The sequence below is a fragment of the Salmo salar genome, chromosome 15 (genome assembly GCF_965601325.2).
Source record: "Salmo salar chromosome 15, fSalSal1, whole genome shotgun sequence".
NCBI classification, from domain to species: domain Eukaryota; kingdom Metazoa; phylum Chordata; class Actinopteri; order Salmoniformes; family Salmonidae; genus Salmo; species Salmo salar.
Genome location: NC_138305.1, coordinates 88,708,073 through 88,714,820, shown reverse-complemented (window position 1 = coordinate 88,714,820; position 6,748 = coordinate 88,708,073).

The following is a 6,748-nucleotide window of genomic DNA, read 5'->3' as shown; positions in this document are numbered from 1 at the left end:
CTCTCAACGGTTAGTGGTTCACACTCAAACATAGCATATTGCTGGGGGCATTTGTTACCAAACTGGTATAGATATGGGGCATCTGGTGTAACTTAATGCCATATAAGTCCACATCTAATGCAAAGGCTTTAGTTGCTAACATGGGTCTTAGTGCAGCCTTACACATCTTACAACTCTGAGTTTGTAATTGTATATGTATGCTGGTTATAACCAGAGATACTGTATATAATGACAAGGTAGTTTTGTCTCCGCCCTTACTATGGGAATAGTTGTCCTAAATGTGGGGAGGTCTGCTTATTGCTGTTTTCCTGTGTGGACAGATTTTGACCTGAGTGGATCCTCTCGCTTTACCTCTTCCTTTCTGTTATAACCATAAAGAAAAAGGACATCTTTGTATCTGTACCATTATAGCGTCTGTGACAGCATGGGCAGCGCCTTTGAGGCAATCTCCATTTTGAAGTAGGCCGTTTTCTTCTTCATGATTGGGTGATCTCTCCTGATGACCCAGTTGGACATGACTCCAACAGGGTCACCAGGAGGGATCTGCAAATGAAGTTGGAAATCCCACCCAGTTAACTACATTAAAATGGTGGAAGCCCTCATTGGTGCTGCCTGTGCAAATACGGCCTTTAGCCACTAGAGGCCTCTATCATACTCTATGGTTATAACCTATGGCAGTTGGGGAATGGGAAGATAACATGTCAGCTAATGACATGTTGTGGGGATACCATAGCATGGGGATTTGAGCCTGTCATTTAACTGCATGGCTAGGGTAATGTAAAAAGCAGTGTTACTCAGATAGCTATGGGCTCTTGATTGCTCTCACATCCATTTAACCTGACACAGCAGGACACAAGCAAAAAGCACGAACACCCTGACTACTTCCTGTAATCGGCTCGCGCTGCAGAGAAGCAGCTATGAGAGAAACAAGCTATATCCTCCTCTCAGTGCATGAGAATCAAGTCTCCTTCTCCTCCCATCTCTACATCCAGGCAGGTCAATATTGATGAGGGGAAGCATCCTGTTTTCATCTTGCTATGAAGTGCACAGGGGGATAGGGGTAAGGAGTCCTCCCAGATTGAGGATCAGTGTTGGAATTCATGAATCTTTGAATTCCAATACTGAGTCACAGTTACTGTTTTCTATACAGTTGATACTAAATCCCCCAAAATATGAAACCATGACATCCTTCTGGAGTACAACAGGTATACAGGTAGACTTCAGATTGGATCTTATCTGCAAACATTCCACTGTATCCTTGCCAGCAGAGCAAATGCTACACTTCCTATTCCCCAAACCACACACCAAGACAAATCCTGACTGGTCTGGTCTGCCTTGTACTGCACTATCACGTTTAACGCCCAGTTTTTTCCTAATGTTAGTGTACAGCACTGTACACTGCGTCCACACTGGACCTTTGTGCCGATGGGCATAACAGTGGCATTGTGGCACTCTTCTGTCCTCTTTCCTTTCCCACAAGTGGAAAAACACAGACCTTACACAGGGACAAAAAAAGGGAATGACAGACCCTGAAATATACAGCTCTTTCTCAACCATGCTATCACTGAGACCAGCGCTCTAATCCATTACCCCAGACGCCTACACTGTAGGGGATCAGTGGGAGACCAATACACACAAACAGAAACAAAGCCTCAAGACTCAGCCTATATTTATATATTATTCCCTGGCATTATCTGGAGGAGGTTTAGGAAGAGAAGGTGGGTAGATGTACAGGCAGTAGGATCCAAGCTATTTCTCTTTATTGTTCAGTGGCATCAGAGCTTCAACAAGAGCAGGATAGAGTATATGGCCCAACAAAACAATTTCTTTGACTATTTCAACAAAGTTCAGAGAGTGCAAGATGGATCTACTTGAGTGGTCCTTCCCTGTTGCTGTGCTTTTTTTTTTCTCTCTCTCTCACTCTCTCTATTACCTCTTCTTCGTCCAGTGTCAGAACTGCCCCAAGGTTTCCCTCGAGCACAAACAATTTGGAGCCTACTCACTCGCCCAAGCAACTAATTACGCGAATGCTTTAATATTGGTCAAGAGCCATTACAGATAGCTCATAAAATGTGGAAGTTGATAATGAATATAGCACTGAGGAGGGTCTGGAAATGAGGGATAGTAGCACATGGTCACATGAGGAAAAGCGTATTGTAAGAAAAAAGGGAAAAGAGGGCGTTGAGCTAACAGGCAAGGAATGAAAGAAAAGCAGATTACGTTTCTTCAGCTCTGGTTAACACCTTTAACTGAATGCTCTGTCTAATCTATGGCATGAATAGAAAGATGCTAGACAGAGGAAAGTAGCAAACCTTTTTTGTGAACGGTAAGAGGGGTGGGAATTTAGTCAAGGAGGGGTTAGGTATGAGGCTGAGGATGTCCTAAAATGGACACTATGTGTAACTTTGTGTCATCAACCAAATGATGATGGAAATCTATCAGATATGATTATGTTATGCATCATCTGGAGTTCAGCATTGATGTGTAGTGTAAGGATGACATAAATGCACACACAGTAAGGATTTGTTTTATGGCAGAAGCATCACATAACACTAAATATGAGGACACATCATATTCCTCCAAGCCTTTCTAACTGAGTTTGCAGCACACCCACGCATATATGAGTTGAGTGATTTCTGTCATTGAAGGGAGTGAGTGGTGATGTAGAATCTGCTTGGGGGCTTGTGGTTGCCTTGCATCACATGCTACTGTGATAGGAGCTCTGCTTAAGAAAGCATATAAATGTGGGTAATGGCTTCTCTTTTCATTATGTCCAACCAGCCTTAGGCCCAGGGGTATTTCTAGATGCAGACAGAATGAGTTTGCAAGTGACAGTTGTGAAGAGGCAGATTCTCCACAGAGCAAGAGGCCTCTGTGCTTACGTTACGCCATTTGCATGCATCAGTCTGTAAGGGCTGTCCTACATTTACCCTTTCACTAATGAACATCTTATATACCATATAAGCCACTTCAAATGTATCTGACCGGTAAAGTGGGTTACACAGGAAGCGCTTTGATAAACTCAATGAGGCTCAAGTATGTCAAAGACGATCTATTATATCGAAAAGATAGTCAAGTGACCGCTCTAACAATGGAAATACATGTCCTCAAAGATGGAAGGCAGGCAGGAGGAGGCGAGATCAGGTTGGACCATTCTAGCCAATGTTACGCGTGTGAACAACAGGCATAACTCCAATATAATATTGTTTTTTCAAAGTTGGCAAAGGGCCATCTGCGTCCACTTATATCAGTGCATTCGTAACAACCTAACCATTATGAAATGTATTTTTGATCAAATACGCCTCATGAAGCAAATCAGCAATGACATTTTTTGTTGACCAAATTCGACACTCTCTCATTGACCTCCAGAAACCCTCTCGCTTCACCTCTTCCTCTCTGAGTATGTCCTCATTAGTATAGTGAGATATGGAATATGTTTTAGTTTACTGCACCTGAGGCCTCAACTTTCCATACTTGCCTTTAATATGAAATGAAAAGCCAGATAATTCATAATGCCGGTTTTCCATTTTCCACAGTTGCATTTACTGATATGGCCTGTAATGTTGATAGGTGAAAACTTAAAACACTCAAGAATGAGCGGCTCTTCCAGCCAGGCAACTTTTCATCTAAAGCACAAGAGACTGAGGAATGCACAGCAACATTAAATAATTCAATGCACTCTGCAGCCTGGGCCGTTCATCTGCCCTCTGTGGTTTAAAAGCCTCTGACGGAGGCTATTGATCTGTGTGCTTTGGCTGGGCCACACCAGATGTGTTTACAATCACTGGAATCAGATCATCACATTTACAGGGAGAGGTAGACCTAGGGTTTGCTGACCTAGAGTTTCCTGTTTTTTGTTTTGATAACTTTGGTCTCAAAGATACATGTATATCCGGATTATTCTCTTCCACATATGCATTTTAGATGTCTCTCAAGTTGATATGTGTCATAATCGTCGTTGAAGGGGGACCAAAACGTAGCGGGTAAAGTGCTCATCTTCTTAATTTTATTAAAGAAAACACTTAATCAAAATAAACAAATGACAAAAACAGTCCACTAAGGTGCACAGAATATACTAGAAACAACCACAAGTGAAAACAAACACAACTAAATATGGCCTCCAATTAGAGACAACAACAACCAGCTGCCTCTAATTGGAGGTCATTGCCAAAACTCACATAGAAATAGAAAAGCTAGATTAAACATAGAAATAGGAAAACTAGAACCTAAACCCACAATACCCAAACACACAAAACAAACACCCCCCTGCCACGCCCTGACCAACTATAATGACAAATAACCCCTTTTACTGGTCAGGACGTGACAATATGCTCTACAAGAGAGATGACGGTGCATGGTTTTGGTACTTCTTTGACATAAAAACACTTCTGTCAAAATGGAACTTCAAATCTAACTTTTTTTTTATCTCATTGGCATTAGGACATGTCTAACTTTTATCCCAATTTAAATCTAGGATAACGTGTCTCCTGGTAGTTCAAAGCTATCCCCACGATATCATGAGATTTAAATCCATCTTGGATATCCTTTAAATACTTCAGGGTGACTGATTACCATCATTTAATTATCTATAAAAAGCAATTAAGAAGCCTTTTACTGAAACACTCACAAAAAAAATGCATTGTATGTGTGACAGGCCTCTTATCTTATTTGCAATTGCAATCAACTATTAAACATGTCCTATCTATTACAAGTAAAGTCTGGCACTAAATGCATTTACCTTTACATTTGTTCCAGTTCATATAGGCTCATTATTATTAGCCAAACAATGCGTAATCAATTACATAATCAGACTATGATATTTAAAATTGAATTGCATGAGTTTGCACGGATTAAATTAAGATAAGATCTCTGAAACATTGATCTGTTGAAAACAGTTGTAACAGATTGTTAGGGAATACACTACACAGATGGTATTTTTAGTGTCTGGTGTAATTGTGCTCTTTAGTCATCTCACTAAACACTAGACTTGCCAAGGACTGTTTGCATTGAACAGCAGCATCATAAAGTAATGTAAATAGTTCTGTATTTTATAAATCTGTGCCAATTATAATCCATCCACATGAAATCCATCTAATCTGCAACTATTAAAACACCAGTACATTGCAGACCCCCTCTCAGTCCTCATAAACACTACACTCCCCTGGTCCACCTTGCATGACCCTAACCTCATAAATTCCTGTCTCCATTAGTTAGAACCTCAACGCCACTGGTTTCACAATGAACTCCCTGTCACGAATGATCGTACAGGAGCTTTTTAAAAACATGCCGCAAGCTTTCTCAAAAGGATGAGGACAATGCATTCTGTATGAAGCACAGGCTGCAGAGCCAGACCTAAAATGAATAAGTGAGCTGTCACGTGAAAAAGGCTACACCCCTACCTGGTCCCACTCACACCTACACTGCAGATCTGTCTCTCACTGGAGCTCATCAAGAGAAAGAAAAAGGCACTGCTTAAATCCCCAATAGTCTAGTTAAATAGTTCATTCCCCTTATTTTGTCAGCTAAGTTGCAGAAAAGAGAAGCAGGGCAGTGAAAGGAGCCGGTAGCACATCACTGTGTACGCCACAATTACTCTGAGCCAGTTAACATTGCTAACGTCTCTAAGCCATGCAGGGAGATTGGTTCTGGGTTTTGTGTCTACCCTTTCCCTTTCCTTTCCCCTTCGCCTCTTGACGCTGATGCACACAGGCAGATCACTTCTCAATGTCCCAGCAAACCAGCCCTTTTCACCTGAGCAGATCTTCGAAGTTTAAAATCTGTTTGGAAGGAGAGTGAGATAGAAAATGTAATGATGCAATCTGTATCTCCAGAATAAGAGTTACTGGTGTATCTGTTTGTTCGAGAAACTGATGGCCATCTCCTTCTGCCTCTGGCTGTGCATCTGTAAAAACTTAAACAGGAAAGTATTCTTGACAGCTTTTTTGATGTAATGTCTAAAGAGAAAAATGCACCAGCTATAGGCCTACTTCCATTACGAAGCTACTATTATAAGAAAATCCCACTTAGTAATTAGTATTTCGTCATCTCCTCTATGACTTTCTTTTTTTGCAGAGAACAACATGGAATGGTTTATGGATGGGGGAGGTTTTGCTTGAACATCAACATCAATATGTTGGAAGTCAAGATCAAGTTCAAGATCCAAGATATCCATTCTCAGAAAAAATAGTCAATGTCATTGCAACATTTGATTGAGTCCACCTCTTCAAGGAATTTTGGCAAAAAATAAGTATGGTTCTTAGAAACCTGCATGTACCAGGACACTTCATGTTGTGTTCCATCCATCAAAGCAGCAGATTATGATGGACATGCACATAATGTGGCCATTACCAGGCCTCCTATAGGACCATATCAAACACGTTTCCCTAAGAGCACTGACACATGTCACGTAGCATTACTAACCCCATTATGGGCAGTGACGGGAGATGTAGTCAATGCTATTGCTCAGTCAAATTAGGTTTGACAGGAAACAGTTTTTGCGTCAATCTTCTCTTATTTGTTATTCGTGGTGACGGACTGGAAAACATAAATACACAGTATGGTTTTATCAGATTTTTCTTGAAGACATTCTAGTGGTTTAGAATGTATGGGTACAGGTAAGAATACATGTTTTAACATAAATACCACTGTTCTGAGCTTAGTGTAGCCTATATTTTCCCCAGTTTTGTAAAAGTAGTACAGATTCAATTTAAATTAATATTTACTTGTATTTAAGCATCATGGTTGACTT